The sequence below is a fragment of the Macaca nemestrina genome, chromosome 10 (genome assembly GCF_043159975.1).
Source record: "Macaca nemestrina isolate mMacNem1 chromosome 10, mMacNem.hap1, whole genome shotgun sequence".
In the NCBI taxonomy this organism is placed as follows: Eukaryota; Metazoa; Chordata; class Mammalia; order Primates; family Cercopithecidae; genus Macaca; species Macaca nemestrina.
In genome coordinates, this window is record NC_092134.1 from 126,173,664 (window position 1) to 126,199,307 (window position 25,644).

Here is a 25,644-nt window from a genome sequence, read left to right on the forward strand (position 1 = left end):
TGGAGAACTTTTCAAATTATCTAATTTACCTTTCTGTGTGAAGCTTAAAAAATACATGCCAACTCTCTACACACATTTAAGTATAATAGTGTATAAGATGGGGAGTTTTTTGCCTGAAGGAGCTCCCAGTGTCCTCTATATTTTATTTTGTTTCCTCTTTTTTCTTAGATTTTCATTACCTTTTCCATGTGTTTCATTTGGTTTCTTTTCCCTTTTTCCTTCTTTCAAAGTTCTCTCTTGATTTACCCTTCTACCTCAGCTACACTGCTGGATTGAACTAAATTATTACTTCAAATTATAATTATTAGTTGAGTCCAAAAGCATTTGTTGAATGAATGACCATTTCACACTAATTAAATTCTTCAAAAGATTCAAGTTATTTTCAGAACTTCAGTGCTTTTTACTCAAGTAACACTGGTTGGATTTTCTTCCCTTTGTGGAAAACTAATTCTTGATTATTAAAAAAGATGGAAAAGCAAAAGATATCATCCATGGGTAAGCAATGTTATATATGCATTTATTTATTTTTAACTAATATAGTTTCTTTTTGGTGAAAATAGAGGTTATATTTGGAAAAAAAATTCCTTGTTAAGAATACTTCCTATCATGCTTCAAAATTTCTATACATTTCTAGTTACATATTACAAAAGAAATTAGGGCATTTTGACATTTGAAGGCTAAAGCAAATTGAGTTTGTTAACTCATATGGGTGTAAAGAACCATAACTAACAAGAAATATAAATATCAGTTACAAAGTAAGAAGCAAGCCCAAGCACCTCCTAAAGTGAGAACAAATATAATAATCCAAGCAATTTGGTTTGTTCTTTCAACAATGTGAAATAATAACAATGGTGGTAGCCAACCTGAAATTACTTGTCTACCAAGTTATACTTAGAAGATTTAGATCATAATAATAATAATAATAATATTCTAAGCTACAGTGTACCTTTTCTAGATTTACTCATGGATATGTTTTACGTTATATGGCTTTAAGGCTGTGAGTCTACAAAGGTATACACAGCAGTCCCTAAATTATACTCATACATCAGATTGGGGAGTGGGAGTGAACAGGGATGTTTGAAGAATTCTTCTGACTCTTGGGTAATGTGGAGATAGCTCTTACTCCCCAGATAAAATTCGGTCATTATAATTGCTCCACATTTTCTGTATGTACCATTTACACCCAGCTGTAGACTCTGCTCCTATATTTTGTGACAGAGTATTGCTCTGTCGCCCAGGCTAGAGTGCAGTCACATGATCTTGGCTCACTGCAACCTCTGCCTCCTGGGTTCAAGTGATTCTCATGCCTCAGCCTTCCAAGTAGCTGGGACTACAGGCATGCGCTGGCATGCCTGGCTAACATTTGTATTTTTAGTAGAGATGGGGTTTCGCCATGTTGACCAGGCTAATCTCGAACTCCTGTCCTCTGGTGATCGGTTGGCCTCAGCCTCCTAAAGTGCTGGGATTACAGATGTGAGCCAATGCGCCTGGTCTGCTCCATATTTTGAATGCCCCATTCACTCCAGGTATCTATCTCCATTCTACATCATTCCTACATCATTTTCATCCCAAATGCCAACCTAAACCAATGAGATTTTCAAAAAGGAAAAACTTGTGTATAGTGATACTCCAAATAGGTAAGTTTGACACAGATTCTTAACAAAAGCATAAACCAGATTATTAACAATGGTTTTAGTGGGGATCACTAATACCAGAATGGGTTAATCTGAAAACAGATCTTATTTAACTAGTTTCCTTTTTTTTTTGAAAGGGTTTCTTGGACCAGTAGATTTGGGATGCCAGAAACAGTAAATGTTTATTTCAGCAAAGCATCTAGAAAACCTTCATGAACTGCATGTTGCTTATGGTATGGTTGCATGAACTAAAGTGCTTGAAAAGTATTGGTTCATAAATGACTGTTATCTTGGAAATCTATTTTGGCGGTGGACTGTCTGAAGATATAGGGGAAAAGAAACCCCAAACCTAAGTGTTCTTTTCTATTTTCTTTTTCAACAATCAACACAGAAGACTTCTGTAAGCTCTGGTTACCAAGAAGTGTTTTAGAATTTCCCCTACCAGCAACCAACCAATCAATCCTGCAGCAGACAGAAGCTGGGTGTCTTCAATTCAATTCTGATACTATCTACCTGGAGATAATGTCAGATCCTACAGGTTGAGGGCTCAGTCCTGCAAGACTACACCGACTTTGATGCCAATCAAAAAAGCCCCAGGTGGCTTTACTTGTGCTTCTGACTGAACAACTAGAAATTAGGGTTCCCATGACTCCCTCCTTGGGTTTGGTTATTTTGCTAGACCTGCTCACAGAACTCAGGGAAACATGCTGACCATTTTCTTATAAAGGATATTACAGAGAATACAGTTGAAGGGATGCATAGGGTGATTTATGCCCTCTCTGGGAGCACTGCCATCCAGGAATCTCCAGGTGTTTTGTTATTCATGTTCCCCTCTCTGGAAGAGCATGTAACCCATTATTTTTATTTTTATTTTATTTTATTTTTTTGTGGAGGCTTTATTGCGTAGGTGTGATTGATCAAGTCATGGGCCACTGGTGATCAGCTTAATCTTAACCAACCCCAGAAGTTAGAGGGTGGGGCTGAAAGTCCCAACACACTAATCACGCCTTTGTCCTCCTATGACCAGTCCCCATCCTGAAGCTATCCTGGATCCCCCAGTCATCAGCCAATTCATTAAAATACAAAAAGATGTTCATCACTTTGGAGATTTCAAGGATTTTAGGAGCTATATGTCTGAAAATGGGATGAAGACCAAATATATATTTTATAATATCACAGGCTCTTTTTAAAGCCTGTTCTGTGTTACTGTTTCTTACTAGACATAAATGGAGACAAATAAGGTATATTTATTAAATTTACAAATGTTTTGTTAAAAGTGATCACTAGTATTTATCTGAAATTATGTCCTAAAACAAACACCATAAAATTTAATAAGAATAAAACAAAAATGAAGATTTAAATACATAGAAGTATAGACTACGTAAGGTGGAAGATATAGTTTAATTTAGTTCATGTGAAATAGACTTGGGTGTTCTTTTTGAATGTAGGTAGTCTGTGCCTGGATCAAAGGGGTGGCTGATCAGCAGCTGGAGAACTGGAACTCAGTTCTTGCCCCACTGTATTTGAATGTTGTATTCTGAGCACACAATTTAGAGAGGAGAATGAAAAAGCAAAACACATGCAAAGCAAGGTGAGTAGTGTGATTATGGCAGCTCACTGTTATTTGAAAAACACTTAAAAGAGAATTTTTGAAGAAATGTATTAGATCTGTTGGTTACTTAATAGTTGCTCATACTATTTCAAGGCTTGCAGTGTCTATAAAGAATGAGATTCATATTGTGTGGTTCTGGGGCAGAATCAAGACGAGTAGTATAAGAGAAGTTGATTTGATATTCATAATGATACAGGCTATGGTGTTAAGCAGACCTAGTTGTTAATTCTGGCGTTAGTCAGCATTGGCTTTGGCAAAAAGAAGGAAACTTCTGGGTTTCATTTTCCTAATGTGTTTAATAGGTATAATAAGGCCTATCTCATTTTAAAGACTAGGAATAATGTGTGTAAATTGCTCAGTTCCTGGCATAGGTAAATATTCAACAAATAATCATGGTTATATGTAATGATAAAAAAATAGAAATTTACAACATTGGAAACGTTCAAGTGGATAGTGGTCTGGTGGAAATATCAGAGAGAGGATTCCCACTTAAAATAGGGGACTGGACTTAGCCGTTAGATCGATTCCAACTTTTAGAATGGTTTTAATGTCCACCTTGGCATGTTATCTCGTTTCTCCCTGACTGTGCTTTTATTTGCTTCACAAAGCAAGCAGGTCCAATCTCTTTTAACCAAGTTTAATTTATAGGCTTTCGTTGACTTCTGGAAGTCAACTGACTTCGAAATTAGGACAGCATGGGGGGATTGCGGGAGTAGCTATGACAATGAGGAGTTTTAAGAGTGAGAAAACACAATGTCTATGAGAAGATGGACTTCTCCTTTAGAGGCTCCATGAGCTACTCAGAGGAGGTTACGAGGGTTGGTTAAGGCACGAGAAGCACAAAGTGAAAGAAGCCTCCACTACTTCAAACCACATCAGGGCTTTTGGCAAGAGCTACAAGAAAAATAGACTCCCAGGCAGCCGGGCGAGGCGGGTCTGGGCTTGCAGGCTGGCGCTAAGGACCGGCAGTTGGGAGAGTCCCAGGGACCCGATGGAGGGCCTTGGGCACCACCAGTTTTACCGCATGGGTTGGAGAGACAACAAAAAAAGAGGAAAGCGACAAAAAGGGGAAAATAGGTTCGAGGGCCAGAGGAGGAAGACGAAGGCTGGCTGGTCATTAGGGGCGGCTTGTTTGCCGCCATAGGGCAGGGGTTACGAGATGCAGCCAGACCCCGGGTGTTGCAACCCGAGCGCTTTCTCCGCCCGGGGCGTCCATCCTTGCCGGGGGCGAAGCTCTCCACACGCTCTTTGCTCCTTCCCGCGCCTCCTGCCTGCTAGTCGGTCCTGCTAGGGCACTTCTGGAAAACCCGCTGTCGGCTCGCTGCCTTGGTCCGACTTTGATCGCGGCCTTGATAACTTGGCGCAGCGCCCCGTCTCCTTTCCTCCGGTCCCTCTCCCGCCCACCCGGCCTCACCGGCCGCTTCGCCTCCAGCGGTGGAGTAGACCAGAACTCCGCGGGTCGGCTGCCAGCAAGACCCGGAGAGCGGATCCCGCTCCTGGCTGCGCGGCGCGCACTCGCCTGCCCGCCCGCTCCCCGGTTCCTCGCGCGGGCACTGGGCATGCGCGGCGCGCGGTTGGCAGTGGCAGCGAGCGGGCGGGCGGCTCCAGACTTCACAGGCAGCAGCTAGCCAGGCGGTCTCGCCCGGCGCGAGGCCGGCGCTGTGCTCGCCTCGGAGATCGCTGCTCTTCAGCTGGGCGCAGGGGGCGGCTCCGCGGCTCGCGGACGACTGGCTGGGCGCGAATCAGATTGGGGGGCTTTCTCCCCGTCCCCTCCCACCTCGTCTGGGCTCGCGGCGTCTCCGGGGAAAGCCGTGGCCCCGAGGGCGGATCCGAGGTAAGAGCTCCTTGGCGAAAGGCGCTGGTCCGGGGGTCCGGCGGCTTTGACTCTCTCGATTTTAAAAATCCGCCTTTGTGTGCTGGATCGGAGCGGTGCCAGGAGCCGCGTCCGCCTCCCTTCACTTTGCTTTCAACTGGTGTTGGCAGCCAGGTGCGCGAGGGCGCTGCGGCCGGAGACGTTCGCTCGCCGGGTCCGGGCAAGCCGCGGGGCCCGTGCAGACCCGCGCCCAGGGCTCCGGGAGGCTGGGCAGGGAAGGTTCGCCGTGGCTCAGTGATATTCATGGTAACCTGAGCTTCCGCAGATACACCTGCGCTCATCTGGTCCGTGGGGCGACTGCAGACCGAGTATCCCGATCTCGGCTTATTATGTTAGACTTGGGATTTGTTGAGCTGCTCTCCCCACACGCCTCAAATGGGGAGGGGTTCTTTTCAAAATGACCCTTTGGGACAGGGTCCCACCCTCGTTCACCCCCTCAAATTAAGATAGCTCATTGTTTCGGAATCGTTGTCAATGCCTAATTGCTGTTGACTTTCTTAGCTTACTCCACTTTACTCACCATTTTACTTTTGGGAAGACAGACGGCTTTTCTCCGGTTGTGGTCAGTTCATGCATTTGAAATGGGTTTCCCCACCCATGTACCCCCTGCTCTCTCCGATGTTCTCACTCTTACTTTCTTTCCTAGGACTACCTGTTTGCAAAATCTTTGCACCGATCGTTCTCCTGCGGTGTTTCTTAAATCCTCTTCCTCCCATAGGGCCCGTAGTACTGTTGGAATCTCGCGGGGGGCAGGACGCCGTGGTATTAGGATTTGAAATCCGTAGACATCTAGAGCGGTGAAGCATTAGGATTTAGAACCCTCCTTTACAAAATATGTTTCAGTGAAAAGTGTTACTGCTTCTCTTTTCAAGGTTTCTTGCCTTAGATAGTAAAGAGGAATTGGTAAAAGAGCTAATATGTTAGGATGAGTTCAGATAAAACTTGGTTTCAGATGTGTATGTGAAGAGTGTGATTTTTTGGCTTTGTCGTTTTTGAGAAATAGGAGAGTTAGGATTCCTGGCAGGCTTCTTTATATTGAAAATAATGATAATAATTAAAAAACCCCTCAAAGTAACTGTGTTGTGTATTTCCTCTAGTTTATTTTCATTGAAAGGACTCTATTCTTCCACAGCTCCTTGGGTTCTGGAAAGTGAGCAATAGTAATGGACATCATGTGCTAGTGAGTCTATTGGAATTAAAGTCAATGTCATCCTGTCTCACCTAGTATAGAATTTTTTGTTTGGGATCGCAGTTTTCTAAACATATTGCTGTAGTTCTTAAGTTACTGGTGTGGAAAATTTTTGGTCACGAATTCACACTTTTACTTACAATTTGAAAGTTAAAACAGTATAGAATTGTCACATAAAGGGTAAGGTAGAATGTATCACAAATACAATAGTGTTAATAGAATGCGTTTAGTGCAGAGTACACAGATTGAGACTTCGTAAGATTGCACCACAAGTCATTCACTTTATAGCAGGAAAAAAGAAGGAAAATATAATTTGCTTTTAATTCTACTATTCTGAGATAACTGCTGTTTACAAGACTTGGTGCATTCTCTTTGTAATTTTTTTCACTTCTCAATGTCATTGAATATTATATATAGTAATTTCTAGCAAGTGTAATTTAACTGACACTATTAATAGCCCCACTCTTAATGGGGTGATGTTTCTTTTGTTTCCTGTCAGGAACCTAGTGTCTAATTTTGAATATTTTGCTTGTTTGTGATCAAACATAAAGATTCATTTTGTTTTTATTTCTAGCTTTTTCCCGCTTTCAAGGTTTTATCAATACTGATTCTTTTCAGATACCAGTTCTTTTCTATGCTATGGCATTGGCTTGCTACTGTCTACTTTGTGTTTATTACATTCCCAATCCTAGTTGTTTTGTTACCCTCTATTTCACACCCTTTCCCCTACTGCTTTTTATTCTTCTCTCTACTCCCTTCTTTTACATACCTCTTTTAATTCTGTAGCAGGTCACTTGAACCAAGGTTTGTATAAGAAAACATAGTATCCAGAATAGGAAATGATAGCTTTTTAAAAGTTGTCTCTTTAGATACTTGAAATTCTATTGGATGAATATTTAAGCACTGATTTATGTAATATTTATATACAACTCAGCTTTCCCGAGTTGTATGAAACATACTTGGTAGTTACATGGGTCATCACAAAACAACGTAAGTTAATTATAGGGTACAAACTTTTGGACATCTGTAGAGGTATGTCAGGGGGAAAAAGTGAAATTTTAATTAAAGTACTCTGGCTATAGTAAATCCCTCCTGGGAATTATTAATACTACATGAAATTGTTTGCAGCTGTTAGTGATTGAAAATATTTTTGTAAGAAAAATTCTGCATTGGTATAGTTGCAAACATTTTAAGTTGAATATATGCAAGAAAGTGTAAGGTCTTCAGTGCTTCACTACAACCTTTTCTGTATTTTCTAGATGCATTCCTAAATGGGATTTTAAAAAAATAGACCTTATTTCTCAGAAGTTTTGGATTTACAGGAAAGCTACAAATACAGTGTCAATATACCCCCATACCAGCTTCCCCCCTTATTAACATCTTATATTAGTATTTGTTACTGTTAATTAACCAGTATCGGTACATTAGCATTAACAAAGTTTATACTTTATTTAGATTTCCTTAGTTTTTAATGTCCTTTTTCTGTTCCAGGACCCTACCATCCGGAACACCACTAAATGTATTTCCTTGTAATGTCTCCCTAGGCTCCTCTTGGCTGTGAAAGTTTGTTAGACTTCCTTGTTTTTGGTGATGTTTGAGGAGTACTGGTCGGGTATTTTGTAGAATGCATTTTCGTTGGAATTTATCTAATGTTTTTTCTCATGATTAGACTGTGATTATAGGTTTTTGGTAGGAAGATCACAGAGGTAACACGCCATTTTCATCTGATATCAAGGGTATATACTATCAACATGATTTGTCACTGTGATACTCATCTTTATCACCTGGCTGAGGTAGTATTTATCAGGTTTTTCCAATTTTCTCTGCCTTTTTCATGCTGTGCTCTTGGAAGGACTGTGTATGGCCTATACTTAAGGAGTAGAAAGTTATGTTTCCCCCTTTGAAGGCAGAATATCTATATAAATTACTTAGATGTTTTTCTCCATGGGAGATTTGTCTCTTCTCCCGCATGTGTTTATTTACTCAATCATATTTATTTTGTTCTGGACTCATGGGTATATATATTATATAAATATAAAATCTATCTATCTAAATATTTTGGGTTATAATCCAATGCTACTTTATTTTGTTACAGCTTGGCTCCAGTGCCTCTTTGACATACTACCATCAATGTGAATTTTGTTTTTTTGGAAGCATTTCCTTACTTTCTGGTACTATGAGATGCTCTAGGTTCATCTGTATACATCTTGCCACGGTCCTAGAATCAGTCATTTCTCCAAGGAATCCGGATCATTTTGTTGGGGAATGGTGTTAGAAACCAAGATCTGAGTGCTAGGTGTGCTTGTTGCTTCTGCAGTGTCATTGCTTCTAGGTTCTCTCATGTGACAAAGCAGGAAATACATGTGTGTATATGAACATATCTATAGATATTTTTATGTAACAGTTTGTATCCATGTTTAACTGTGAATTTACATTTTATCTGTAATGCTAATTCATTACCACAGGTATCATTCTAGCCTTCTCCCCTTGTTTATATGGAAACTTACTCCAACAGTGAGAAGAAACCTGGCTTGCACCATCTGCCATACATTTGCTTATTCATTCATTTCTTTCATAGATGTATAGCAGCATTCAAATTGTTAACCTGTGTTCCTATGGGAAACAACTTTAGCATCAAGAGTACACTGTTTATGTACTATTCCTTTTGCTTTTAGTCTCACAGCCTCTACTTATTTGTAGAGTTAGTCAGCTAAGCATCTTTCCTCCTATCCTTTTCAGTGAGATTGTAGCACACATTTATAATACAGTTAGATTTCTTTGTTACAATCTGCATTCCACCTTGGGATTCCTTGACCTTCTAAATGATTTGCTTACATTTGCATACATTAAAGTTTACTCTTTGTCCTGTGAAGTTCTTTGGGTTTTGACAAATGCTTAATTTGATGTAGCTATCCTTAAAGGATCATAGTGTCATACCAAATAATTTCAACACATTACAAATCCCCTGGGCTTCACTCGTAACCTCTGTGCGCCCCTCTCCCAGAAAACCACGAATCTTTACTGTCTCTTTACTTTTGCCCTTTCCAGATGTTGTATAATTGGAATCATACAGCCTTACCAGACTGGCTTCTTTCATTTAGCAATACACATTTAAGGTTCATCCATGTCTTCTTGAGGTTTAATAGCTCATTTCTTTCTATCATTATCAGATATATCATGGTTTGTTTATTCACCCATTGAAGGATATTTTGATTGCTTCCAGTTTTTGGCAACTATGAATGAAGCTGCTATGAATATTCACATGCAGGTTTTTGGTTAGACATAAGTTCTTATATCCATTGGATAAATATTTAGGAGTATGATTGCTGGATCCTGTGGTAAGATTATGGTTAGCTTTGTAAGAAATTGCCAAACTGTTTTCCAAAGTGGCTGTACTATTACATTTTCACCAGCAATGAATGTGAGTTCTTATTGCCCCACATCTTTGCTAACATTTGATTTTGCCAGTTTTTTTGGATTTTATCCATTCTAATAGGTGTGTAGTAATATGTCATTGTTAACGTTAATTTACTATTTCTTAATGACATATGATGTTAACATCTTTTCACATGCTCCTTTTCATCTGTACATCTTCTGTGGTGTGATGTCTGTTCAGATCATTTGCCCACTTTTTAATGGGGTTGTTTTCTTATTGTTGAGTTTGAAGAGTTCTTTATACATTTTATATATAGGCACTTTATCAGATATGTGTTTTGCAAATATTTTCTCCCACTTTGGTTTGTCTTTTTATTTTCCTAACAGTGTCTTTGTCAGAACAGATGTCTTTAATTTTAATAAGGCCAACTTACGAATTTCATGGATAGGCTTTGGTGTTGTATTTGAAAACTCATTGCCAAGGCTGCATAGATTTTATCCTGTGTTTTTCCTAGAAGTTTTATAGTTTTGCATTTTACTTTTAGGTATGTGATCCATTTAGAGTTAATTTTTATGAAAGGTATAAGGTCTGTGTCTAGCTTAATTTTTTTGCTTATGGATTCCTAGTTGTACCAGCACAAGTAAATGTGATTTTTAAATTATAAATTAGGTTTGGAATTGAAAGGAAAATGTTTTTATTAAATTTTTTATTACATGTTCTGCAAAATTACTTACCTAAACAGTTGAGAAATGACTTAGAAACTAATATATAATGCAGCGTGTACTGTGTGCCAAGATTTATTTCTAGACATTGTACATAATTCATTTTCCTCTTTTTTTTTTTAACTAACTCAGAGATTCTTCTTCGTGAAAATGGAATTGTTAGTATAGAGTAACATCTGTCAGTTCTTTTAGATCTTATCATAGGAAATAATAGTTTGATTTTTTGAAAAAAGAATCTGGAATACAGGATTTGCAGGGTGTATGTTGAGAAGAGGCAGTTGATGTATGCACCAGCTAGAAATCTGAGACTTAACTATATGGTCTTGAATCTTTTCCCATGCTATTCTTCCTGCTACAAGTGACTTTTTTTCAAGTACAGTTGACCCTTCAATAATGCAGGGGTTAGACGCACTGACCCCTGCACAGCTGGAAATTTGTGTATAATTTTTGACTTCCCAAAAACTTAACTAGTAACCCTTCTGTTGACTGGAAACCTTACTGATAACACAGTCTATTAACCCATGTTTTGTATGTTATATGTATATTACACTGTATTCTTACAATAAACTAGAGAAAAGAAAATTTTCTTAGTCAAACCATAAGGGAGAGAAAATACAGTACTGTACTGTACTTATTGATATTATAAGTTTTTGTCTGCTTACAAGATGACTCCTATGTCTGAAAAGGCGGGGAATGGAGAGGCAGGGCTGGGAACTGCAGCTGCAGACCTCAATCTATGCTACATACCAAGCAATTCAACTTTATCTCGTAATGTCATGACTTTTCTCTGTTTCTGGGGAGCATTTCCGGCATCTCTAGTGGCATGTTTTCATTCAAGGTTTGTGGTATTGCACTAAACAGGATGAAAAATACAAGAGAACAGCGAGAAATCATTTTTTACTGTGATACACAATTTACTGGAGAGATGAACCGCTCACGCGGAGATGATTAACATCACACAGTGGATTAAGCGGATACTCACAACACTTGAACTCACTGCAATAACAACAGGAGGTGGCTATGAAATTATTACAGTAGTACAGTATATACTACAGTTAATTGTATGCTGTTAGAACTTAATGCATCTTTACATTTGTTTACATTTCTCTTGACTGTGAATGATACTGTGTGTTGTGTATGTGTGTAAGTTTTGATAAATTTTAATTTTTTCTAATAAATTTTATGGCTACTGCCATAAAATGATAAAGTAGACTAGTATTTATATATATATAATGCATTCATGACATACCTTTTTTCTTAATTTTTTTGTTATCCCGGCTACATGGTTTGTCTGTGTTTTTATTGTGTTTATTTATTTAAAAAAATTTTTTGAGACAATCTCACTGTCACCCAGGCTGGAGTGCAGTGGCACAATCTTGGGCTCACTGCAGCCTCAACCTCCCAGGCCCAGGTGATCCTCCCCACTCAGCCTTCTGAATAGCTGGGACTATAGGCATGTATCACCAAGCCTGGCTAATTTATTTTTATTTTTTGCAGAGACAGGATCTCTCTGTGTTGTCCAGGATGGTTTTGAACTCCTAGGCACAAGCAATGCTTCCAAGTTGGCCTCCCAAAGTGCTGGTATTATAGGCATGAGCCACCACACCCAGCCCAAGTGTTTTTAAATTGTCACAAATCTCCAAAAATTTTTCCAAATATATTTATTGAAAAAAATCTGGGTATAAGTGGACCCATGTTAGTTCAAACCTGTCTTTTCAAAAGTCAAATGTACCTCTCTTTTGGTATACATTTTGTGTCATTGATATTGTGGTGTACTATAGTTTGCTTATTTGTCCCCTCCAAAACTCGTGTTGAAATTTCATCCTCAATGTGGCAGTTTTGAGAGGTGAGGCCTTTAAGAAGTGATTGATCCATTCATGAATTAATGGATTAAGGGGTTATCATGGGAGTGGGACTGGTGGCTTTGTAAGAAAAGGAAGAGAGACTGAGTGAGCGCATAAAGCACACTCAGCCCTCTTGCCCTGTGATGTTCTCTATTGTCCTGGAACTCTTAGAGAGTCCCCACCAGCAAGAAGGCTCTCACCAGATGTAGCACCTTGACCGTGGACTTCTTAACCTCCATAACTGTAGGACATAAATTCCTTTTCTTTAGAATTACCCATTTCAGGTATTCTGTTATAAGCAACGGAAAACAGAGTAAGACAGGATTAGAAATATTTATATTGTTGCACTAAAGTTAGAACCAGTATTCTTCAAGAAGCAGGTGGAGCAGCTCACATAATAATAGTACCTTTTGTGTGGCATGTGTTACATACATTATCTCCCTTACTGTTACAAGAGCCCTTTAAGGCATGCTTCTTTATCTCTGAATTACAGATAAAGGAATAGGCCCAGAAAGATAAAGCGACTTGTGTCACACATGGGGAGAAAGGGACAGAATTGGGATGAGAACCCTGACCTGACTCCAAAATCCATGCCCTTTCCACTTGGTCATGCTGCACTTATAAAAGAAAAAGGGCAAGGATGGTATCAGGGTGTCCTTAATTATATTCTTTTCTTTAATACTGTGCTGTATACCTGCTCAAATGACTACTGTGCTAAACAAGAATAGCTAAAAAGAATGTGTATTTAAGCTCCACAAAGATTCTTCTAGCTCTGTTTTCTGTTGACTTATCTATATCCTACTGACCAGAGGTATGTGGTGGTGGAACATGGTTGTAAAGAATGAGATTCTTTTAAAGAGAAAAATTTGTGGGGAATTAGACAAAATAAAACAAGTAATGGTAGCATTAGCCAGTTGGTTATTTCTTTCCCTCATTGGATTTAAAGCTTCTCAAGGACAGGGAACTGAGTCAGTTAAATTCCCCGGGGTATTTAAGCCCAACACACTGTATATGACACACTCACAAAAGGCTTGCTGAATGAAGTTAGCACTTACTATCATACTTTTACAGAAGTACTTAAAAGGGGATGAGTTTTCCTCACATAGGAAGTTGAACATTACTACATTTTATTTGTTTATTCATTCATTTTTTATTGAGTGTTTGTTGAGTATCTGTTCTGTGCCAGACACCAGGAATACAAAAATGAGTAAGATAGGATCTCTGCCTTTTGTTGTCAGGAGGCTCAGAGAATGGAGGTAGCCAGACACCTGTTTTAGTACAGTGTGGAGCTGAAGGAAGTATATATTAAAAAGCAAACAAACAATGGACTTTGGAATCAGACCTTATCTGCCTTGGTTTTCTTATCTAAGAGGTGGAAATGTCAAGTAGGTACTATTATCCGTGGGGGATGTTAAATGAAAAGTGTGTGCGCGTGTGTGTGTGTGTGTGTGTGTGTGTGTGTGTGTGTATTCCCAATCTCAGCACATAGCAGAAAGGAGAGCCTCACTGTGGCCGAGGGAGTCAGAAAAGTCTTTACTGGGGAAGGTGATGTTTGAGTCTCATAGAATGAATTTTTGAGGCAAAGCGAGACACTCATCTCTCTCCAGGTGGAAAGATGAGCATGTTTGACGTCTGTGGAATAGGTTGGCATGATGGGAGTGGTGGGAAGTTCTGCACATTCCCACATTCAGAGTTTACAGGAGTATTAGAACTGAATGAGCAGTTATTTTTCATTTTTGTAAGTAACAATACAAAAGAGTATTCATTACATTGTAGCAGAAGAGAATAAAGATACTAAACCTGTTTAAGAATTGCATGAATCTTCTAGTCACATGGCCTTCTAAATGTAGCTCTTTATGTAGCAAACAAATTCATGTGTGCTTTTTCAGTCCTGTGACACTCAAGTGATTATATGGAATTTAAGAAAGAGAACTTGCATGTTTTTGGGTGAAATTGGAGGTCCTGTTTCAAACCATTCTTACATTTAGTAGCATAGCAACAAAAGAATGTAATAATCTATGAAACCAGATCTAGTCCTGTTTAAGCCTACCTAAAATTCTAAGCCATAAATAGTTTCTGAACAGAACCTGAAACATACTATTTAGGAATGTACTAAAAAATAACTTGTTAAATGAATTATGTGCTTGATAAGAGATCAGAGTTCTATAATTGAAAAATTGTGTTTTTAATATAAGGGGAGAAGAAAAAGAGAAAGAAAAAATAGAAAAAAAGATTGATAGAAGGAAGTTTGTACTTAAATGAGGGAAAAACATTTTTCAAGTCCCTTATTGAGAGCTGTTGAATTATCTTTTGTTAACACCATTAGAATATTACTGTTGTTCCTTATTATAGAAATACTTGTATATTATTGAGATATTTGTTAGTTTAATGCAACAATAGAATGTTTCCAGTATCTGAAGTGGAAAAACAAAGCTGCAAATAAAAATATATGTAAAATCTCTCTCTTTTGAAAAGACATTGATTACAATTTATCTAATTTTCTACAATAATTTTGACATTTAAAGTTGATGGTTATTTTAGACCTGAATGTATAATAAGATGATTTTAAGTACTCTTTTAGAATTTAAAGAAAGATATACTTTTGATGATAGAAATAGAAGATACACTTAACTGTTTCGCTAGTGAAAAGTCTGTTATATTTTTCTAGGCACGGTGGCTCACGCCTGTAATCCCAGCATTTTGGGAAGCCAAGGCTAGTGAATCACCTGAGTTTGGGAGTTTGAGACCAGCCTGACAAACATGGAGAAACCCTGTCTCTACTAAGAATACAAAATTAGCAGGGCTTGGTGGTGCATACCTGTAATCCCAGCTACTCGGGAGGCTGAGGCAGGAGAATCGCTTGAACCCCGGGAGGCAGGAGGTTGTAGTGAGCCAAGATTGCGCCATTGCACTCCAGCCTGGGCAACAAGAGCAAAACTCTGTCTCAAAAAAAAAAAAAAAAAAAAAGTCTGTTACATTTTAAAATCTTGCTTTGCCTTCTTTTTGGGGGGCTTGGATTTCTTGAAATTCATTTTGTGAGTAACTTGGTGAATTAATGACTCATTTTCTGCCTGGGCATGCAAACTGCATTTGATAGTTTCTTTCATATATGGAAGAAATGAAAACACTACCTCTAAGTAGATTTACTATCTTTATTCCCCCCATAAAGGCATGAACAGCTTGTTCATGTTTATATGCATGTGTATGTAATCTCCAATTTCCCTTTGCAGTGGGTTTTCAAAACTTCAACTGTTTTATGACAAACTATATGTATTTGGGAGTTTAAAAATATTATTCTTTAGTCCAGGAATGTTGATTTTTGAAACCCTATCTTCAGACTGAGTTGTCTTTATTGTTTTAGTGTTTATCTATATTCTCAGAACCTCTATTGTGTGGTCTGTTTTCAAAAAAGTACAGTGTGTTTTTTTTTGTTTTGTTTTGTTTTGTTTTTTACACATCAAGATCCTTTTAGTTGACAGAACATTAATTTTGTCAGTAGTTCTTTTATTTAGCTCCTTTGTGGGGCCTTGTTAGATTCTGAATAATTTAATAGCAATGGAATCCTTTCTGTGATAAAAATCTGGTCATTGGTCCAGTACTTGCAGCATTATTCACATGATACTCATGCATGCAAAGGTGTGGGATTAACACGTATGCCTGAAGAGTGCGTGTCGGAGTGTTTTTAATCATTGTTGAAAATCACCCTCTAAAGATTTTTGTGTGCGTTAATTCTCAGATTTGCTTAAAGTATTATCACTTCTATTTTAAAATGAATAATCCATGATGGCCTAACCTGAACAATAATGTGTAAGGAAAATTGGAAAAATTATAGCTTCATTTAAATTTAGGAATAAAGTCTATTTTTTGTGTGTGTTTGTATGTTTGCTATGTTTGCAGAATTACAGAATAAATGGTTTAAAGCATATTTGTTTTTATGTTATTTTAATTTTTTTACATTTCTTACCCAAACTGTTGAAACAAACAGTTTCAGCCCCAGTTAGTACAACATCCATAAACTTGGTCCACATTTCACATTTTCAGCTTTATCTGAAGACTTGCTACTTTCCATGGTCTCGTCAAGAAAATAGTCTTTTACAATTCTTGAAGCAGATAAATAACCATGTGGGCTTTCCTTCATCACTGCCTTCCCCAACTCTTCTCCTCCTCCCAGCTGTACCCCCTCCTTTAGCTCGTTTCTGACACCCTTTTTAAATCCTCAGATGGCTTTAATAGAAAAGTATATTTTTCATAACTTTGATAGCTTTCCAATTACTATTCTAACTCTTTCTTATTGCCTGGTGAGATCTCAGTCATGGAGAGAGAAGTCTGAATAAAAGAGACATTCATAGTGGTTGTGACAGTGAAGGTTAAGTTTAGGCTGCTAGGGAGTTTGAAACAAAGGAGGGATTGAAGCCTTCATCGCCTTTACCTTATTTGGGTACTAAGTAAGTGATTTTGGAAATAGTAAAATCTCATTATGAAGAGAGTGAAATCTAGTCCAGAATACATGTGTTAACAGTGCTTAACTTTAACTGGAATGCATCTTAACACCATTCAGTTTTTATACCGATTAGAAATGTCCACTGTGGCTTTGTTCATATATTAGGACATATGCTGCTGGTTTTTTTGTTTTGGTTGTTTGTGTGTGTGTGTGTGTGCGTGTGTGTGTGTGTGTTTCATTTTGCTTTGTAGGTACCCCTTCTCACTGTAGGGAATTTTAGAATTTGAATTAAAATATATCTTGAGTTATATAATGTAAAAAACAATTCACATAGGCTCCTCCATGGCATCGTAAAGAATCTTAAAATGGATATAAAAGTCACTTCATCTTACCTCCAATGTCCTTCCTCCATCTATATCTGTTATCTCTAGCTATTTTCATCTTTTCTCTCTGCCAGGCAGTTAATGGAATTGTTGAAGAATGATTTTGTCAGCTCTCATTGGACTACAGGATAAAAGACCTAAAAATATGGGATAATTTAATCCAATGGCTACCAATTACATTTTGTGTTATGTGTATGGTTTTCAAAGGCATTGATATAATCAAACTATTGTTATTGGGAAATATGACATTTTCAATAAGATTCCAAACTAATAGATAGAGTGGTAAAATGATTGGAAAAACAAGCGGTGGTAGAATCTGATATAGAAATAGTTTGGCAGTAGCAAAAGGGGAAACACTACGTTTCTCAAGAACCCATAAGCCATTTTTACCAGCACCGTGCTCTTCATGAGCTACATCTAGGGAACTTTGATTCTATGCTGTAAGGAACAATATATTATTTGATTTAAGTGTATATTAAGTAAGTGTTCAATAAATAGCTGCAAAATAAAAGACTGAGTTCTGAATGTGGAAATTCCTATTCTTGCAAGATTGAGCCAGACATTTCTAGATAACATTGACATTATTGGGCTAATGCGGACATCAGTTGGGTTTTGGGTATTAGGCGTAACAAATGCTTGCTGATGCGTGGGGGCTAATCTAGGTCTGTGTTAGTTCCTGAGAGAGTGCATGTGAACTTGAGGGGATGGTTTTTAGAGTAGTCATTCACCTAAGTCAGCTGGTTTTTTCTCTCTTCCAGAAGAGTACCGGATTGCTCCTTTGTAGGCGATGAGTTGAGAACATGGCTTAACTCTTAAAGCTAGAGAAACTAGTTCAGCCAGAAGTGTATTATTTCCCCCCAAAATTACATTTAAAAGCTTCTAGCTATGATCATTTCAGCTGCTCCTTCCTCCTCTTCTAATTATTCCTGCTATTTCTGTTACTGATGTCAACCATACCAATCACTGGAAAGGAAAATACCTGGGCAAAAATTTCTTTTAAAAGAAAAATTGTTGGAGAGAAATATGCACACAAATGCATATGGAATATATAATAAAATACATATGAAACTGTCCTTTGTATGTGAAAGTGAGTTTGTTTGTTGTAGTGGTGTTAGAGCTTGTTTAATTCATTTCAGCTTTTTCCAGTGTTCTTTCTTGTAATACACATATATGGGACAGGAATTTTGCTAAATCATTAGCAGGCCCATCGGCTTAATGTAACCCAATCTAGTTTCTTGATCTAACAGTCCTGGATAGACAACTTTATCTAATAGAAAATAATTTTGTTTCAGTTAATGAGATTTATCTGTCAATAAAGAAATTAAGTGCCTATTAAGTGCTAGTACTAAATAATGAGAATACTCTAATTGACAAGATAGACAACATTTTTATCTTCTTTGTGGACTGTGTGATGTTAGACGCCTAAATGAAAAGAAGCATAAAAACTTAACAAGCATCAGGTTCTAGGTAAGGGCTCAAAAATCTGGAAAATAAAGGATAATCTTTTTGGCTTCTCTCCCCCTCTTTCCTTAATAGAGGTTCACGTTTTTTCCTATTCAAATGTAAATATATTAACATTTTGTATTGTTTTTCTACATATACTGGTACTGTAGATTTATAAAATAAGTCTATTTCCAATTTATGTGTATTTTACAATGATTCCACAAAGGAACATTGGCTATTTATGAGCTTTGGGGAAAATTACAGTATACCAGTACTCTCTTTGAAAGAGTATTTAAACTATTAAGTTCAATTTAAGATCAGACCAGACAAGTGTGGTTTATGTCATTTTTATATACAGTATTCAGTATTTTTTCCTGGAAACTTTTGGGAGTGAAGAAGCCATTATTCATAAGATGAATTCATATTTAACACCTTAGGCTGATTGTAAAGTGTTAAACCTTAGAGATGGGGAAAATTCTGTTGTCTTGAATTTTGAATGTGGTTAACTTTAAGACTGCCATATGAATTGCCAAGTTGCAAAATTGTTTTTGCATTTCACTTACAAGCAAGGAAAATGTGGACTCCCCCTTCTTTAGTGGAGCCAAGTGCATTCTAACATACCTCTCAAATTACACACCACTGAAATGATACTCACAATGGGTTTGGCTCATGTGTTCCTAGTTAGCTACTATGAATGAAAGATTCATAACTATCTGTTTCAAAAAACTTCTTTATTTGCACTGCAGGGAGCTTAATTGTTTGATAGCAAGGTCAAGAATTGCTTTTAAATACTAAGTCAGCATGCATGGATTGGGCTATTATACACTGAACTAAAAAAAAAGATTTCTGTGCACAAAGAAGGCTTTAGATAAATATTTGTCAAATCATTGATTAGTTTGTTGGCTGTGGAAGAATAAAGTCCCTGAGTTTTCCCACCTTCTTGGTAATTTGGACCAAATATTTTGGTCACGATTTTATATGTGTATATACAAACAAACCTGTAACCTTTCCCTTACCTTGCCTATTGAGCATTGTAGAATACAGGATCACAGGGAGGAGGAAGTCATCCATACTTACTAGACAGATGGTTGGCATCCCTGTGGCAATCTTGTGATCTAATAATTTTCCAAGTTCTGTCTACCTAACTGAAGAGTAATAGCTGTTTACTGTTTGCTTAAATAACACTAGGCCTGTATGCAAGTTGGAGGGGGGTGGGGTGAAGGAAGCATTTAGGTATATAAATTCATCTCTGCAGTTTTACCAAATCTGTAGCATACGGGCACCTCTTTTCCAAAAGAAAACATTCATTACTTCCTCATTTTGGTTATTCCTTCTTATTTGTGGCTCAAGCAAACCATTACCAGAGAATCTTTTTTTTTTTTAATTGATGATACACTAAAATTTAGTTATTTTTGAAGATTTGTTTTCAAAGGTAGTATTTGAATATATTGGTAAAAGATGGTGGAATCATTTTCCTGCTTTTCTGCAGTAAATTAGTTTGTACACTTCTGGTGACAGTTGCTCAACTATCCAAAGAAGATGAAGCTTTTAAAACATTTTTAACAAATATTTATGAATGCATGAAATTGATTATGTTTATTAAAGTCACAAAAGATTTCTAGCCTTTGTTATAAATTTTATAAATTGCTACTGCAAAAATGAGAGAGGATTATAGTTACCAACGTGAATTACTTTTGTTTGGTCAGACATTGACTTCCCTTGATTGCCACCTTGTCACTCTGTTTACTAGACACAGATAGGAACTTCTTTTTTCATCCTATGATACGCGTTTGATTCACGTCATATGCTGTCAAAATAATGTTGTCCTGAGATTATTTGCTGGAATGATAAAACTGATGCAGACTATGTCAGCTAGACTTGTTAATATCACGTTATTCTTTCTAATAAGTACTTGTACTTAGAATACTTACTTGCTTCTAGTGCATCATGTCTCTTTTCCTATCCCAAAGCTTTTTATATTTATTTTTCATTTCTTTTTAATCTCTCTCCTTCATCTCTTGAAGGGGCTGGTAAACCCAGTTCTAAAATATTTCATGTATCTATTTCCCTTTAACACATAATTTGGTCCCACGCATATGTTTAATACCAGGATATCCCTATTCATTTCCTTCTTCTGAGGATGATTGAAATTTTGTTGCTTCATGATTGCCTTCTAATTTTCAACTTGACTTAAACCAGAGTATAGTAAGAGAACCATTAATAATCACAATTAATAACATTAGAATGTAATTTTAATAATTCAGGCCTCTATTGCAAAATGTATTATGGAGTCAGTTTAAAATGTGATTCTTCTCTCTCTTATATGTACCTATGTCCAAGTGTTTATATAGTAAGCTCTTGGAGTTCAGATGTGTCCTGGTGAGGTATTCTGCATATATGGAACATAGTCTCTTAACATCCTTTTGCTATTGCCTTATTTCTGTCTTGTTTCCACGTAAGATTCTTGAAGAGAAGCTTAATGTCTATGGTTTCCTCTTCACTTCTCCTACGTTAGCCAGCCTACTGTGGTCTGATGCTGAGCTTATGTCTGTAGGTCACCTGCCATCTTCTAAAACCTAAACCGGAAGGAAAATGTTCAGTTTTTACTTGATTTTGCTGTAGCATTTACCTGGAAACTCTTTGAGGACATAAACTGAGTTTCATTCCCTATGAATTTTTACCATTTAGGGTTTCTGGTGCTTTGTAGACCTATTTGCTGCCTGAATGTATGTTTGTAATGATTTTTGCCTTCTTTTAAATAAAAAGAATATTCTCTTCCTTTGGCTTCTGTGGTGGTGCTGTTCTTTCCTGATTAACATCTACCTCTGCTTTGTTACCCATCTACACTTAGATGTTAATTCAGAAGCTCTGCTACTTGGGATGGAATAGGTATCCCAAATTCTTCCTAAGTGCAACTCTCAAGTAAGTTCTAGCACCATCTGTTGGCAGCAGGGAGAGCCAATGCTTTTTTTTTTTGGTGTGTGCCTCAGTTCATGGTTTTGTGTATTCTCAGAACGTTCACAAGTTGAAAAGTTTCTGGATTTTCTCGAATTATTTTCTCAGCCCTCATCTCATTTCATGTTACATTCTAAGTTTCATTCTCTTTCTAGGTGACCTCAATGTTTCGTTTAGAACAATTACTCTCAGTTCTTCAGCTGATGCCTCTCTTGGGAGCTCTAACTCTATGACTGAACCTGAATATCACACAGGCCCCTTAGACTTCACATTTTCCAAAATAAATTTCTTGCTTTTACTCTGGCCCCCTCATCTCTTTCTGTCTCTCTACTTGGAGTGACTTTTATCCTAATGACAACCTTAGAAATCTGAATTTTTTCTGGACTCTTTTTCTTACCCATCTTTCTGTCCCACCCTTATGTGACCAGTCATCAAATCTTTTTGATTCTTACTTGCAAATGGCTGACAGAGCACTGTCCTCTTCCATCTCTCACTGCTAATCATGTTACTACCTTGCTTAAAATTCCTCAGTGGTTCCCCATATGCTCGTTAGGGTGGTACAAATGAAGGCTCTCTGTGAAGGAGTCCCTTCTTTCCTTGCCAGCCACAGTTTTTTTGCCCTTCTATTCCACACATGCCGTAATAATTGCAATTCCCCGGACACACATAGCTTCACTCTTTCATAAATTTGCATATACTGTTCCCTCTGCCTGGAGTTTCCTCTTTGTCAACCCCATCATATGGCAAACTACTCATTATTTTAGATTCAATCTAAAGATCACTTTCCTAGAAAAAAACTTGTCATTGCTTCTTTTTGCCCAAGTTGTAGAATCTCATACTTACTTTAAAGTAGTTACTATGTCGCTTATGGGTTATTTTACTTGTGTTTCTTTCTAACCAGTCTGTGAGCACTTGGAAGTAAGGAATGTGTCTGAATAATCTTTTGTCTCTTGTCCCTTAGCACAATGATGGGTGCACAGTATGTACTCAGTTTTTGTTTTAGTATTTTTCAATGAATGAATGGTTAAAATGATGTTTGGTGCTAGTGAGATTCTAGTCCCTGATCTACATATAAATAAACTATGATAGAAAAACGGAGCAGAATTCATTCATTCACTATTTGACCATTTAACCTGCTTTCTTTCCTAGTACATCTGAAGGTAAAATTGTGAGACAGATGCAGTTTGTCTATAATACCATTCAATTTTTCCATCTCTTATAGTTTGCACTTTGTGTTTAGGTAAAGCTTACTCTTATATTCAGTGGCTTAATGCCTGGAGTTCAAAAGGAAAGTTATGATCAGATGACACTTGAGTTTTGTTTTCTTTGTCACTTGGGTGACTTCCAGCCATGTTTTCTCTAATTCATTTCTAAAACTTAAAAAGAAACAGCTTAAAAAAAAGAGGAAGAAAGAATGAATGAAATACGGGACAACTTATGATAATCTCGTTTGAGTTCATTGTGTAATTTAATCATTACGCAAAATAGTTTTTCCTCTTTCTTTTGTATGGAAACTACCACAAAGAATTCTTTATGAATAGTTATAATATATAGTAGCCACAAAAATAGTTCAGTTCTAGGGAGAATTTCTTTTGTTTGTTTGTCTGTTTTTAAGAGACAGTCTTGCTCTGTGTCACCCAGGCTGGAGTGCCATGCAATCCTAAGGAGAATTTCTAGCCCATTAGAAGAACACATCCATGATACCTTCTCCTTTACCTGCCATATCCAACTGATTGCCAAATTCTGCTGCTTTCACATTAAAGTTAACCCTTGCCTTTGCCCCTTCTGTTCAGGTTTTCACTGTTTTAAGGCTATATGACCATTTTCTTAAACTACTCCCTCCTGAATGTCTCTGTATCTGCCTCTGTCCTACTGTCCTACTTCAATTCATGTTAATTACTACTTTCAGATCAGTCTTGCTAAAGCTGAGTTCAGATGATGTCAGTCCATTGCTTTAAAAACTGCTAACAAAGGTTTCCTTTTCAGGTTCTTCACAACCTGGTGACTTTCTTTAATTTTAGCCTCACTACTCCCTTTCCTATAGATTACTCATTAGCCAAAGTGAGGTACTCTACACTTTCATCTGTATACTTCAGTTTTCCCAGTCTCTGCTTCAGTGTCCCTCTTGTCTGTACTTGGAATAACTTTTTAATTTATCTCTGTATACAAATCGAATCTATCAGTTAAGCTCTAGTTTATCTGCTGTTGTAGAATAATCTGCCTTCTTTGGTACCTCCCCCACTTAATTTTTTTTTTCTCCAGATCTCTTAGGCACTTATTCTCTTTCGTGAACTGTAATTTATATATATGTGTCTTACCTGATACCAGGTATCAAGCTTCTCTAAGGTAGGCTCCATATCTGATTTTTATTTTTGGACAGGCCTCAAAGCCTGGTGTGGTGCTTTTGTGTGATAGAAGCTCAGTGTGTATTGGTTAAATGATGAAATAAATGAATTTTTGTCTTGCATCTTTCATCATGAGATTTGTGCCAGTAACACCCCAACTCTCAATATGAAAAAGAAAAAAATACTGACCACAGTTTTTACTGAGCCTAAATTGAAATACTCTGAAAACGCTTAATCATGGTGACAATCAGAATGTACTCTGTTATTTAGGATAAACCCTTCTGGCAAACATGCCCATTTTTCAAGTTCCCATTCTTTTAAATGTGGGCTATGATTATGCTCTTTAACATCTCACAGATTTAATAAGTAAACCATTGTTTTAAAGTATTATAACTTTTTCCACAAAGAAACTGAGCTCTTGGAATAAAAAGCCAACAAAGATGATATTTTTTCAGTCTCACTCTTTTCTGTCCTTTCCCCTCATTAGAGCACAATTTTCGAGATTTTTGTATTATGAGTAAGACAGTGAGATCTTTTTGATACTTCATTAACTAAACCCAAAAGGGCCTACAAAACCATGCTTTAGCACATTGTTTTTTCCTGAATCCTACTGGAATTACAAATATTTCTGATAGTATGAATAATGTTATTTTTTCCCTTCCTTTCTTTTTCCCTTTCCTTTCTTCTGTTTTTTTTTTTTTTTTTGACAGGGTCTTTCTCTGTCACGCAGACAGGAATGCAGTGGTGTGATCATAGCTCACTGCAGCCTTGAGCTCCTGGGCTCAAGTGATCCTTAAGTCACTGGGTGGGTGGATCACTTGAGTCCAGGAGTTTGAGACCAACGTGGGCAACATGACGAAACCCTATCTTTACAAAAAAATACAGAAATTAGCCATGGTGGTGTGTGCCTGTAGTCTCAGCTACTTGGGAGGCTGATGTAGGAGGATTACTTGAGCCTGGGAGTTTGAGGCTGCAGTGAGCCAAGATCATGCCACTGCACTCCAGCCTGGGTGACAGAGTGAGACCCTAGTCTCAAAAAAGAGAAAACAAAAACAAAAACAAAAAAAACCCCATGAAAATTACAAATAATTATGAAACTGGAACTATTTTGGGTATTAATCAACTGCTAAGAATAAAATCAGCATAACTGCAGAATACATCTGAGAAATAATGAAACATGACTTTGGTCAGAAAGTTCAGGAAAATTTTGTACTGTGTCCAATTTATTTTGCTCTGTGATCAGATTCTCGTGAATGCTAGTGTTAGACAAAAGACTGAAAATAGAGTTACTATATAGAGATGTTCATTGTTTGGGGAGACATTCAATAGAGTCTTGAATATTCTCGTGATGTGCAGAATAATTATGTAGAGATTATTTTAAGTCATAAATACATCTTATATCTTAACATCTTAAATGTTTTGCTTTCCAGATATACTTAAGATATTTCTATGAAAATGTTTTATCCTAATATTTGCCAACAAGCACATCTTATGTATGTGTAACTTTTCCAAAGTTGAGTAATAACTGTAATGCTAGTTTGCTTATTTTTCATAAAACTCTGAGTGATTTTCTTTAATATATCCTTGAAAATGCATTTTTCATTATTTTTTCTTATTCGTGTTGTACATATATATCAAATGTGGCATTTATTTTGAGAGTCTGTTGATAAAATTGGCAAAAGTAGAATTAGAATTACAATTTTATGTTAATAATGGAAGAATGACATATCGTATTTGCCTGATTGTATCTCTTATTTTGTGTGCTTTTTGTTAAGCATATGTCGATTTATTTTACCAACATTATTCTATCAGTAGAGAACTCCTGTT

General features: G+C 37.2%; 1 protein-coding gene across 2 annotated transcripts in view; it reads left to right on the plus strand.

The window, feature by feature from the left end:
* Positions 1-4,851: 4,851 nt before the first annotated feature.
* LOC105481614 (EGFR pathway substrate 8, signaling adaptor) overlaps positions 4,852-25,644 on the plus strand; it is a 169,040-nt gene continuing 148,247 nt past the window's right edge. Inside the window, exon 1 of one of the 2 annotated variants that reach the window (XM_011741354.3) lies at positions 4,852-5,080. The gene's annotated coding sequence lies outside the window, so the exon portion shown is untranslated. Of the gene's footprint in view, positions 5,081-5,106; positions 5,234-25,644 lie in introns of those variants that run through there. The other variant, XM_011741371.2, reaches the window with a different exon arrangement.